Source organism: Botryllus schlosseri, unplaced genomic scaffold (genome assembly GCF_051294905.1).
Source record: "Botryllus schlosseri isolate E-star unplaced genomic scaffold, Bs_hap1 Bs150a, whole genome shotgun sequence".
NCBI classification, from domain to species: Eukaryota; Metazoa; Chordata; class Ascidiacea; order Stolidobranchia; family Styelidae; genus Botryllus; species Botryllus schlosseri.
The window spans coordinates 2,915-16,837 of record NW_027648759.1 but is presented as its reverse complement, the minus strand read 5'-3'; the positions used below and the strand labels follow the sequence as shown (position 1 = coordinate 16,837).

At 37.5% G+C, this 13,923-nt stretch overlaps 1 long non-coding RNA gene across 1 annotated transcript; it reads left to right on the top strand.

Moving 5' to 3' along the window:
* Nucleotides 1–4,685: 4,685 nt before the first annotated feature.
* LOC145432770 (uncharacterized) lies at nt 4,686–6,293 on the top strand. The gene is made up of 3 exons (XR_013912962.1): nt 4,686–4,755; nt 5,697–5,797; nt 5,990–6,293. It is a non-coding gene; the product is annotated as an uncharacterized LOC145432770 (long non-coding RNA).
* Nucleotides 6,294–13,923: the final 7,630 nt, after the last annotated feature.

Genomic DNA, 13,923 nt, shown 5'->3' with positions numbered 1-13,923 from the left:
TGGAGTAGAGATAGAGACAGATGAAGAGGTTAGTATTATTTAACTATTCTAGAATGAATTTATTAATTGGGATAATCCTGTTTATATTTGTTGCAATTTTTATATTAAATACTGTTGTGTCAGAACTCTTGCCTTCATATCAACCGGAATGCAATAAGTGGAATGTCCTTCAACCAAATCTTCTACATTATTTATATTTATTATTATATTTATTTGTAGGGAAAAGAATCCGCTGCGGTTATACTCCTGATGGAGTTACGAAATGCAGTAACTGAAAAGAGAATCACACCAACCCTCCTCGGATTTGACCGGGACGAAGTTAGCCATCAAATTATAGCCATCAAAAATAAATATTAAAACTACTGTGTGGAGTACCGCAGGTATCGGATGTATCACCAGGATCAAGTTTCCGGCCATGCCGCGGGGCAGCCATCGGCCACATGCGATGTTTCGACGTAGGTTACGGTGAAATACTCATTAAATTGCCTTCAAATCAATAAAGCGTATAAATACTCGACTGATTCTATCGCATCACGTCATTTGTGAAACAACTAATAAAGAATATCAGCTCGACTAGCACCTCAACACTGTTAACTCAACACAGCTATCTCGCGAATGACTATCTCCATCATGAAATTTTCACAGCTGCAAGGTATCGCTCTGCTGCAAACGAAATTTCGCAAAATGTAGTTTTAGCACACAAAATCTGGATTTGACAAAACAAATATTGCTCCGACACGCTAAACGCCGTACCTCAAATGTCTCTAAACTATATGATACGCTCAACTAAACAGTCACTAAACTTAGAATCGAATCCATCTTCTCCAAACTAGAGACTGTGGCAATGTATGGCGTTCACATATGTATAGTTTACAGGCAAATCTGACACCACACAAATTGTCAACTATCTCCAAGTGGCGCATTCAAATTTATCACGAAAAATATTCGACACCAATTTTCAGCGATATCCAACTGGCGCAAGGTGTCCAACGGACCCGATACGTTCGTCTGCTCAGTGATAAAAATTCAAATTTATTCACGAAAAATATTCGAAAATTTTCAAACTATAACCTGTGTCAAGGAATGACTTGCAAATATCTATAGCTTACAGTTACGCCAAGCAGCACACCAATTTTCAGCGATATCCAACTGGCGCAAGGTGTCCAACGGACCCGATACGTTCGTCTGCTCAGTGATAAAAATTCAAATTTATTCACGAAAAATATTCGAAAATTTTCAAACTATAACCTGTGTCAAGGAATGACTTGCAAATATCTATAGCTTACAGTTACGCCAAGCAGCACACCAATTTTCAGCGATATCCAGCTGGCGCAAGGTGTCCAACGGACCCGATACGCTCGAATGCACATGTCATAAAAATTCAAATTTATTCACGAAAAATATTCGAAATTTGCCAAACTATACCCTGTGTCAAGGAATGGTTTTCAAATACCTATAGCCTGTAGTTAAACGTAACAGCACACCGATTTTCAGCGATATCCAAGTGGCGCAAGGTGTCCAACGGGCCCGATACGTTCGTCTGCTCAGTGATAAAAATTCAAATTTATTCACGAAAAATATTCGAAAATTTTCAAACTATAACCTGTGTCAAGGAATGACTTGCAAATATCTATAGCTTACAGTTACGCCAAGCAGCACACCAATTTTCAGCGATATCCAACTGGCGCAAGGTGTCCAACGGACCCGATACGTTCGTCTGCTCAGTGATAAAAATTCAAATTTATTCACGAAAAATATTCGAAAATTTTCAAACTATAACCTGTGTCAAGGAATGACTTGCAAATATCTATAGCTTACAGTTACGCCAAGCAGCACACCAATTTTCAGCGATATCCAGCTGGCGCAAGGTGTCCAACGGACCCGATACGCTCGAATGCACATGTCATAAAAATTCAAATTTATTCACGAAAAATATTCGAAATTTGCCAAACTATACCCTGTGTCAAGGAATGGTTTTCAAATACCTATAGCCTGTAGTTAAACGTAACAGCACACCGATTTTCAGCGATATCCAAGTGGCGCAAGGTGTCCAACGGGCCCGATACGTTCGTCTGCTCAGTGATAAAAATTCAAATTTATTCACGAAAAATATTCGAAAATTTTCAAACTATAACCTCTGTCAAGGAATGACTTTCAAATACGAATAGCTTACAGTTAAGCCTAGCATTACACCAATTTTCAGCGATATCCAAGTGGCGCAATGTATAACCAACCAAAGATTAATAGCAGTGAGTGGTATTAAATGGAAAATAATAGTGAAATAATAATAAAATTGTGTGAATAAATGTTTTTTTACAAATGTATGTATCCATCAATCTGGATACGGCGGTATGAAATATCGACAAAAACGAAATTAAATGATACGAACATTCAAACAATAGTAAAAGAATAAAATAATAAATAATAATAAATAATGAAAGTATGTAAATGAATAATTTCAAATGCCTATAGCACACAGTACCTTTACAGAGTACCATAACACCAATTGTCAGTGATATCAAAGTGGTGCAAGGTGTCCAGATGCGTGCCATGAACCAGGAAACTAAATTATAACTGACACACAATTATAATGAATACAATCATAGGATCATACTAAATTTCAATCCCAATGAATAAATGAAAATAAAATGATGATAAATAATACAAACGGGCCAATGAATGATTTCAACATACATATGGCATACAGTCAGGCCATAATAAATTGTAGCAATATTCGAGTGGCTCGAAGGTGCCAAACACCATCCACTAAGTGAGCTCATCTACTCGGCGCACAGGAATTACATTGCCATGGTTTAGCCTCATTTTCCTGTACTTCTTTCGGAATGGTCGTTGGAGAACATCGAGCATGAATCCATTCCTTACAGGAAGAGCATTCAACCATATCACCGTGCATTGTGACGTATGGCAGTTTGCAGAGACAGTAAGTCTTCACAGAAATAGTTGCTCGTGGTTGTGGAGCTTCTTCAACACTGCTATGCATTTTTCGAACAATGTTGTCCTCCATCATACCACGACAAGTTCTTCGCAGATCGGCCTCAGTGAACTCGGCGCATTCGGGTCGGACGTCGAAACAAATGCAAATGGCATAGGCGATTGCCAGCACACCACAGTTTCCTGAATTAGTTTGTTGTTGGACATCAGGGAAAATCATCGTCACATCTTGTGTGTTAGGACGGAGAAGTTTCGCGATGACGCATTGCGATGCCGCGTTGTAGGCATGCTTGTTATATGCGGAATCGTATACGCACACCTCTTGTGAGTTCGCAGCAAAATAATTTGACACTGTTACCCAATGATTATTATTGATGTTAATAATTTGGACAAATTTTGAATTCGGTGCATACGATATATCGCAATCCATTGTGTAGATGCTGCAACTGGAAAAGCCATCCACGCTTGGAAATTTCCTTGACATCATCCACATCAAATGGTCAATGATATCTCCATTCAGCCATGCATCCGCTGAATCTAGAATGCGTTTGCATGCGATGGAGACTTCGGTCAAACGGGGAGCGAGGAATTTTTCTACTTCGAACCGCCTATTGAGAGGCACTGGATCTGACGTGATTAGGTCCGATTCATTTGTAGTTTGGATGATTGAAACTCCACGAAACGACTTTGAAGGAGGTTGGAGATATTTTCCGACGGAAATATTTGGTGGGTTGTGTCTTCTTCGTTTTTTCCATATTTCTACCTCCTCCGCATTGCTCTCTGATGGAGTTCTATGAATTTTTGGATTTTTTTTGCTTCTTGAAGGTATCATATAATTGTCGTGAAATTCACGAATCAGACCAAGGTGAAGATTATCATAAAGTATCGCCAATTCATCCAACCTAGAAACTCTTCGACCCTCTAACCTTGTGCTTTTCAATTCCTGGTTGGATTTTTCCATGATCCCGTTTGTACGGCAATTGCTAGTCAAATTTTGAAATTTTGATCGTTTCAATGACATAAAAAACGTATTATAGTCCTCGTAGGCTTCACTAGTGCCAAAACGCGACAAATTGCCCGATAGCAGACTGGTGAAGAGGGGAATTCTTGGAAGAAAATTCTTCGTGAAGCTATCAAACATTTCAGGGCAGAAGAAACGGTTTTCTCCGTGTTTTGCTGCAGCGTCTACTTCGCTAATTGCTGATGCAATTGTGTGGTTTAATTCCACGATGAACGGATCTTGATCATTGATTGCCGCGGAGTTGATTGTAAAGTCGTTCGATGTTTCGTCGTCATCGTCATCTTGACTTTCCTCAATACTGGATACCATTTCATTCAATCCTATGTCACTCTCGATGACTTGGCTGAAGAAATAGTGCGATCGTTGTGACAACGTCTCATTGGAAGAATTCAGCAGGATCGTCAAGTGGTGAATTTGGAGCTTGATGAATTTCCAATTTGATGACCTCACCAATAAGCCGAATATAAACATCATTTCACTGTACCTGCGGGAGTTCTTTTTGCACAAGGTTTTAAAATTCTTCATGATGTGACTAGCACATAACCGTAGGAATGGCTTGTTCAAGTCACAAATTGAGGCATTTCCTGAAATGACGCGATGGCACCGAGCGATGTATATTGGTACCCTCCTCTTCCATGAATACGTGAAGTATTGATTTTATTAGGACAATGCTTCCGTCGCAAATGAAAAGTCTAGCCGGCTTTTTATTGCTATGACTTCTATTTGCATCACGACTGAAATAGAGCAGAAATGCCTCGATCTCAGCGACGTTGTGTCGACTGGTGAGGAATGAGGCCAATGCTATCGGAGCCTTCCTAGAGACAGGGTGTCTCGCTACTAATTCATACATGTAGTATGTTCCATCTGCTCCACGGAGGATACTACCAGTTGCATCTATATAAATGGCGTCGATTCGCGATAAGTGATGGAAAATGCGGATTGTTTCTGACGACCAAAACATAATACCGAGTGGCTCAAAGTTCACCCGCTGCAGCGTTCCACGCACGAACCTTTTGTCTTTACCTTTGCAGCGCTGTCGATCAAGAATGAGGCGCAAAGATTTCCAGAGATCCTTGTGGGGAACCGGTATACGGTTAGCCTCTTGGCTGACTTTGTTCAAAACAGACTGTGAAGGAGTTAAGTCTCGATTTCCAGAAGACCAAACGTCTTGTGGTAAATTACTCAAACACTTGATTGCAGTAATCCGAGGTTTATTGTTCTTCATGATTTTTTTAAATTTAGCCCTTCGCTGCCCGGAAAGTTTGGTCGACTTCAATCCCATATGACGCATATCCCCGGAGAAATTTGCACACATTATTCTGGGTCTAGTACGATGGCAAGACACCTTTACTTTGCAGCTGCAAGTTTTGAATGTGCATCGGCCGTAACAAACGATAACTGTTTTGGATTTTAACCCATTGAAGTTATGGCCTTTGAATGCAAAACCCTAATACTAACATGTCGATTGAGTGGAAAAGTGATGCAGTTGCGAGTGAATTTTGTTCTTGGGTTCTACCTTTGAGCTTCGAAGGAAATCACGGCCCGATACCCCCGGAAACAACAAACACCTTGAGAACGAGAGTGCGATATATGTGATTTTTCAACTGCAGTAATTTTAGTACTTGATTAATCATGAATGTAAAATAATGAGTCTTGTGAAGTACGGCTTTACCTCTAAGAATAAAGAGGCTGCTTTTATAGTAACACTTTGCCTTTGTAATAGATCAGAGCGGGGTTTCAAATGTTCCTTCCAAGGAGTGTCGAAGCGAAATACTTACTACTCATGACGAAATATTTGGAGTAGAGCTAGAGACAGATGAAGAGGTTAGTATTATTTAACTATTCCAGAATGAATTTATTAATTGGGATAATCCTGTTTATTTTTGTTGCAATTTTATATATTGAATATTGTTGTGTCAGAACTCTTGCCTTCATAGCAACCGGATTGCAATAAGTGGAATGTCCTTCAACCAAATCTTCTACATTATTTATATTTATTATTATATTTATTTGTAGGGAAAAGAACCCGCTGCGGTTATACTCCTGATGGAGTTACGAAATGCAGTAACTGAAAAGAGAATCACAACAGGATTTGAGGGCGATAACGCTTTATCAGGTGAGTTGTAGGATTTGCTGCTTGCTTAACCTGGAACTGTGTGAACAATGAACATAGAAGTACCATAACGTCCTGATTTGTCAGATTTGTACTGATTTCGACTCTTGTCCTGATTTTTCGGCAAACATTGTTCGGCGTCTTCCATAACACCTTGGACGTTTTGCATGCCACTATCTGGCACTAGTTCGAACTTAACAGACCGTCACAAAAGTATAGCTAGTTTGAAAAGTTTATGGCTTAACATACGCGCATGTTAAGTTGGTTCTAATTCGGGGGTCTGTTAATTTCCAAGATGCGCCACAAACATGTGTTCTAATTCAGGGTCTGTTGAGCTCAGATGTGTGCCGCCAAAATGTGGCACAATTGTTTTTGGGTGCTGAAAATATGGTAGGCCTATGTTTTGATTGACGCTGTTTACGTTATGACGGTGCAATAAACACTCGAACTGAAAATTGCCTCCAAAAATAAATATTTATTAAATGCTTTTCAATGACATCATTCTTTTTGATAAGGCTAAATCTAAGTTAGAATGAGCTGGTGCAAATTCGTTTTTTTCCAAACCATGGAAAATCATTTCTGCTGCTAATGTAATTTTTGGTTTTCCTGACTTCGAGACCATGAGGATGGCTACCATGGATATAGTGCCTAGAATCAGTGAATGTGAGCATAATGCTTGTGTCGTTCCAAAAGGAACCTGTATGATGGTATACTGATCAAATCTGAATGGATCATTAAAGGTTAGTAAACTTATGATTATGTGGAAAAAACCCATACATGTCAACGACTAGACAGCATATCGTGACGACAGAATTTGCTATCACTTGTGTCCATGAGTTAAGCTTGACCATATTGACAAAAACCTATATTGACCTATTCAGCTCTATTTTTATTCAATATTCATTATGCAGAAGTCCCATAAAGGCATTTCTACATAATCTAAATCTTATGCTTTCAATTCACACATGGATTATTGGCAATATAATTTTACTTAACATATTTCTTTCAATTCCAGGCCCATTCAGTCTAATTAACGGCCACAAAGCTGAGTCCTCGACATCTCGTACTAGGTCAACATGAAAATGGTGACCTGCAGTCATGGATCGTGGCGAATGGCTTCCGCATAAAGGGATCGTCTCACAATAAAGCGACACCATTTGAGATGGTGCTGGATCTTCTCTATTTTGTTTGTGACCCCACATATCCAAAAGTTTTCCAGATACTCTCAATTTTACAGTATGTCCTGATTGAAGACAAAAATTTGGGTTTCAATCAAACAAGCTTCTCTGTTTTATGAGCAGATTTCAGAAATCTCAGTAATGATTTTGATTTCGTTTGCTGACTTGGACAACTATACAATTCTAGTACTAGTCTAGTTGTCTAATTAGAGTGAAAAAAATGTGTACCTAAAATTCTGATGATTCTCTAATTTTGAAAAAAAACTAGCTATAATTATAATTCTACTTTAATTCGTGAAGTGCTTCGTCTCTCTCATTCGAATCTAATTTGTGAAAACAACTGAACCTATAATTCTAATTGTACTCTAATTTGGAAAAAACAGTGTAGCTATAGTTCTGATTCTACTCTATAATTTGAAAAAAACTCCTACTATAATTCTGATCCCACTCTAATTTCGAAAAAAAGCTACAAATCTATTTCTACTCTAATTTGGAAAGAGCTGTGTAGCTATAAATTCTGATGCTACGCTAATTTGTGAAATGTTTCTTTGCTCTCAATCGAATCTAATTTAGAAAACAACTACCGTATAGCTATATTTCTAATTTGAAATAAAAACTACCTCTAATTGGATTCTAGTCAAATTCAGAAAAAAAAACTGCAGTAATTATTCTGATTCTACTTCAATTTTTCAAATGTTACTTTGCTCTGATTCGAATCTAATTTGTGATAACAACTGTGTCGCTATACCGTAATTATAATTCTACTCCAATTTAGGAAATGTTTCTTTGATCTAATTAGAATCTAATTTGTGAAAACAACTGTGTTACCATAATTCCAATTCTACTCCAATTTTTGAAATGTTTTTTTGCTCTAATTAGAATCTAATTTGTGATAACAACTGTGTCGCTATGATTCTAATTCTACTCCAATTTGGGAAATATTTTTGCGTTAATTAGAGTCTTATTTGTGAAAACAACTGTGTTACTATGATTGTAATTCTATCCTATTTTTGAAATGTTTTTTGCTTTAATTAGAATCTAATTTGTGATAACAATTGTGTCGCTATGATTCTAACTCTACTCCAATTTATGAAATGTTTTTTGCACTAATTAGAATCTAATTTGTGATAACAACTGTGTCGCTATGACTTTAATTATGCTCCAATTTGGGAAATGTTTTTTGCACTAATTTGAATCTAATTTGTGAAAACAACTGTGTTGCTATGATTGTAATTCTACTCCAATTCTTGAAATGTTTTTTGCTCCAATTAGAATCTGATTTGTGATGAAAACTATGTCGCTATGATTCTAATTCTATCCCCATTTTTGAAATGTTTCTTTGCTTTGATTCAAATGTAATTTGTGGTTGCAACTGTGTCGCTATAATTCTAATTCCATACCAATTTGTGAAATGTTTCTTTGCTCTAATTAGAAACTAATTTGTGAAAACAACCGTGTCGCTAGGATTGTAATTGATTCTTTGCTCTGATTCAAATGTGATATGTGGTTGCAACTGTGTAGCTATAATTCTATTGCTACACCAATTTGTGAAATGCTTTTCTCTAATTAGAATTTATTTGGAAAACAACTGTGTTGCTATAATTCTAATTCTACACCAATTGGTGAAACGTTTCTTTGCTCTAATTAGAATCTAAGTTATGACAACTTTGTAGCTGTAGTTCTTATTTCTATTTGGAAAAGCTTAAATTTTTCAATTGTGCAAGCTAGAAATTCACACATTTTCGTCTGCAAATGAATGTTCTGTATTCATCTTTCGTTGCAATAAAATCTTTTTTCAGCCTAAGCTGAGTAAAAATTCATGGATGGCTGGTATTAATTTCGAGCTCTGCGCAAGTCAGCATGAACACACCACCACTAAACACAGGATAGCCAGGCACACATCGGCTCCAGCACGTTGTGTGGTAGTTAAAAAAAAACCGGATTTGGCGTGTAATTTTGCGTTCCACTGCACGCATTCGAATTTAGAGTGTATTTGCTAATTTCATCACAATAGAGCACCAATTACGTTCAGTATCTTTGGTTTTAAGTTGCAATGTGCATATGACATATTTGCAATTATCCATCTGACAACAGTCGACGTGAAGTACACGATTTGCCATTGACTTTAATTTGCTCATGCCTATACCTATTTCAAAATCCTATTCAGTAAGATGGCATCCCAGGTGCCGGGACAGTCAAGGTAACGCCGTAAATGTCAACTCAATCACAAGTGGAAAATTAAAATATTAGAAGTACTCAAATAGTCACATACATGACGTGGCGAAGACGGTGATTCCCAAACTGTGTGCGTGTCCGTCGTGTGAATTTAGAAAACCACTGCATATTATTGAATATAATGTATTTAAACAAGCAGATGCAGCTAAAAATCGGTCTAACGTCTGCAGCAGACAGATGAATGAGCGTTTGTGACCATGACCATGAAACCAATCATGTCATTGCCGATGAATAGGGCAGTGTTCGGATCAAGTTACTACCTTCGTGTCACGAGTCATTTCTAGTCATTGCACATTTTGACTCGAGTCAAGTCAGGTCAATCGATTTTCGAACGGTGACTCGCGTCAGGTCAAGTCACTCGAAATTTGGAGGTGACTCGAGTAAAGTCGAGTCAAGTCAAGTCAGTCACGAGTCAAGTCAAGTTGCCTTTTTGAAGTATGAGGCATGATTACGTCATTGCATTTTGCTAGCTGACTGAATCAAGATCGAGTGGTCATTGATTCTGTACAGATGAACGCATATAGAGTTAAATATACACGCAAGGAGGCGCTGTATTGCTCACGTATACGTAGAATTGTTAAACTACGTAATTAATTGCTCAGCCTCAGTTTATAGTTACCAGCCAAAATAGAGAATAGAGAACAGCAAAACGAATTGCTAAGATGCAATAATACATTACCCCTTTACAAATTGATATAATAGAAGTCGAACATGTGCCAATGGTGAAGGACTATATAAACTATATTCGAATTCAATTTCAACGAAACAAAGAGGTTTGGTTAAGGTATGAACAGAGAACAGAAATATACATTTTGATATTAAGTTGCTTCACCATAATAATTCACTACAACGCAAGCTGTAAGCTTCGATCACTTTGTTGCGTTCAATTTATTTGTGAGAGAACGATGGAGGCTCATTAAAACGCACGATCATTGAATGATTGGTCGCTCTCACGGGTTACACCAGCGTTTCGCGAACAATCTGATCATGTGCAAGATAGTGATTTTATCGACATCAATGACTTGATGACTTGAAATTGACTCGTGAATTTTGCTCCGAGTCACGAGTCAATCCACATTTCTGATACGTCGAGTCAAGTCAAGTCAAGTCACTTTAGCAAAGTGACTCGAGTCAAGTCGAGTCATACGAAAAAGGTGACTCGAGTCTGACTCGAGTAAAGTATTGACCCGAGTCATCCCAACACTGGAATAGGGTGATGTTTCCATCATAACTAGGCGCCTATGTCTGGGTAAAATTGTTTGATTCGTTTCAAATCAACTCATAAACAAGGAATCGTGCAACAAATCATCAGCAGATTGGCTTCAATTCTACTTTCAAATCAACAATAGTTCTCAAGATACGCTGTGTAAGAAAGTAAGTGGTTAGCCGACCATATGAAAGCAATGAATCAAGCAATCGTGTTGCAGTAGCTCATTGATTTCCGAAACGGCCCACCTCCGATCTCTCCTTCAAAATCGTATTTCATGAAATGTGCTGTTAAAAATTTATTGCCATTTTTTACTGTGAATATGTTTTTATTTTCGTCTTTATTGAAATAAAGAGCCGTAACCTACTGCTCGGAACACGGCGAAATTTGGTTATATTTGTCAATAATTAACCCTCGTTTAGTCGAATATACGATTGTATAACCAAGCATTACCATCGCATTAGCAGGTGAATCGATCTTTAAGCTACTTTTTGTCGGTGAGTCGCGAGCGTTATATAATTCTCTAGTGCGTCACAAACCGAAAAATTTGTGAGCCATAGGGTTAATAGGAGGCGATCGAATTTGCTATTCCAGGATGAATATTCGCGTCATAATACGAAATGATCAATGCAACTATAAATAGGTGCAATTATCGAAAATAGGTTCAATTTTATTCGTGCACCGTGATACAGCGGCTCCTTCGCCCCACTGTCATGACAATTACACTCATAAAATAGATGCAAGCACATTCACAAACTACTTTCTACTTGACAGAGTCCACATTGTAAGAATTAAGCAGTTTGAGAATTAAGCAATCTGAAAATTGTTAGTGGCAGTAATCTAAAAACAAACACTCGAGTAAGTAGGCAAAACCTACTTGAGTACACCCAAACACTGGATCCACACTGGCCACCTCTTATTTCTACATGGATTATTATGCCATACCGGGTTATCTGCAGATAATGTCGCAATCGAGCATTTAATATTACTATATTTTAACATAACAGCGCAACTTGAGACCGTCTTGTGTCGATGTAAATTTGAATTCAATTGATTCATGTGCGTATTTCTATCTGCAATAGCACTATGCGAACAGAAACCATAGTCGCTACGTTTTCTACTCCATTCGCAAAATTAAATGTCCAGTACAAAGATATCCACATGAATGAATAAAGACATTGGAAGGCCTGAGGATAATCAGGCTATAACTATATGTGCGCTGCTGTTTAGGATGACTCAAGACATGACTTGGCTCGAGTCAAATGTTTCATGTGACTAGACTTGATTAGGGTCACTTTCAGCTCACAGGGCTTTCAGCTTACCTCTAAACTGTCGTTGAGTACAGTTGTAAAGTAATTTAACATCAACGTATCTCTGTTCTATTGACTGTTCACGGTGATTGGTAGGGCAAGTTTTAGCAACTTTTGCAAATTTTTTTAAAGCTCCGGCAGAATCCTAAATAGTCAGATGTTACGTATTATGTTTTTTTGCTGTTTACAATCTTATAGTGCCATATTTTGCAGCTTATCTCCATTTTTAATGCAACTTTCTGCAAAGTTTTCGATTTTTCATGCAATTTTTTTGCATTTTCGATTTTTCATGCAACTAACTTTTTTACTGGAAATAACTGTTGATGAGAGGATTAAAAAATATGAATTTCGGTGTATATGTAGAGAAACACGAGTGAATTGGATATAAATCGCGCAAAGAGCGAAAATATTATTCAGTTGACCACTTCTTCGCGCCCCCTTCAGAGCTCCCACGCCCTCCCCCCAAGGGAGGGCGCCCATTCAGGTTGGGAACCACTGCTTTAGGGGTAGATCAAGCATGGGCTCGGTGAAAACGCATTCCATACTAATGTATCTGCAGAGAATGTCTTAGTAATGCATTTAATAATACTATAGTAGTTGAACATAAAGCGCAACTTGATACATTTTTGTGAATGTGAATTTGAATTCAATGGATTTATGTGCATATTTGTATCTGAAATAAAACTCAGTAAAAATAACCAAAATACCTCTATATTTATAAAATAACATATCTCAATTGTTTTGAGATGCTAGAAACAAAGCAACGACAAGTAATGCAATAATGGGGGGTGAATTATGACAGATCATACGTGACGCAATCTAGCCTGCTTTCGGTGAGGTGTAAAGATGAGTGTGAGATTTTGAAGTCTGAATCCACCCCGACTCGGGATACTAAGACGCGCGCGGGAATGTTTTTTATGCTTATACAACTCAATGAATACCCATCGGCCTGCTTACTACATTTTAAAGATTCTCTCCACTATTGTGTATACAAGAATATACTTCTCTTAGTAAGCAATTTCTCGTGAATTCCGAAGCACATTGACGTGTGTTAACTTCTGTATTAGGTGATAGTATCATTTTCATGTCTGATAATGATACTTGTCAAGGTGATACAAACGTAAGCTCAAACTACTTTAAAATTTAAAGTCTCACCAAATTTTATCTAAAACTGTCAAGTACCGATAAAGTAGTCTAAACCCGAGTCGCTTTTTACGTGGAGGGAGTACTTGTATATTTTGGAGTAATCAAGTATAGGTTTGGCCTGCTTGCGCTATACTAAATGAAGTGATTGACTATTTACACTGCATCTACTTCTATTTCAGAGTTTTTCGGTTTTCGAGCAAACTATACCTTCAATACTTACTTTTTAACTCACTCGGAAATCATGACTTCTTGTACTTTAGTAGGACTTTACTGTTACTAAAATGTTGAAATGTACTTTTTGTCAGTGGGCCAGTGGTCTTGGTGAGTGGTGTCAGTTTCATCTATATCCAACGAAAAAGCTACTTGAGTACTTTACGGGTTCGTATCATCGCAAATAATATATTCTAAACATGTTTAGATAGTGAGGAGTGAAAGGGACAAATTTTATCTAAAACTGAAACTGTAAAGTACCGATAAAGTAGTCTAGAGTATTTTTTATGTTTATTCAGCTCAACGAATATCTTCATATTGGCCTGCTTACTACATTTTAAAGATTTTCTACGCTAGAAAAATCGCTGTAACATGATAAGTATATTATAATTAATCTTATCAGCGCGGCATAGTACATTCGAGTAAATTCATTTAATTAGCTTATGTTTATGAAATTATTTGGTTTCCGAATTCTATCTAAAACGGAAACTGACGAGTATCGGTAAAAGCAGTCTTAAACCGTAGTCACTTATTACGTGGAGGGAGTCGAT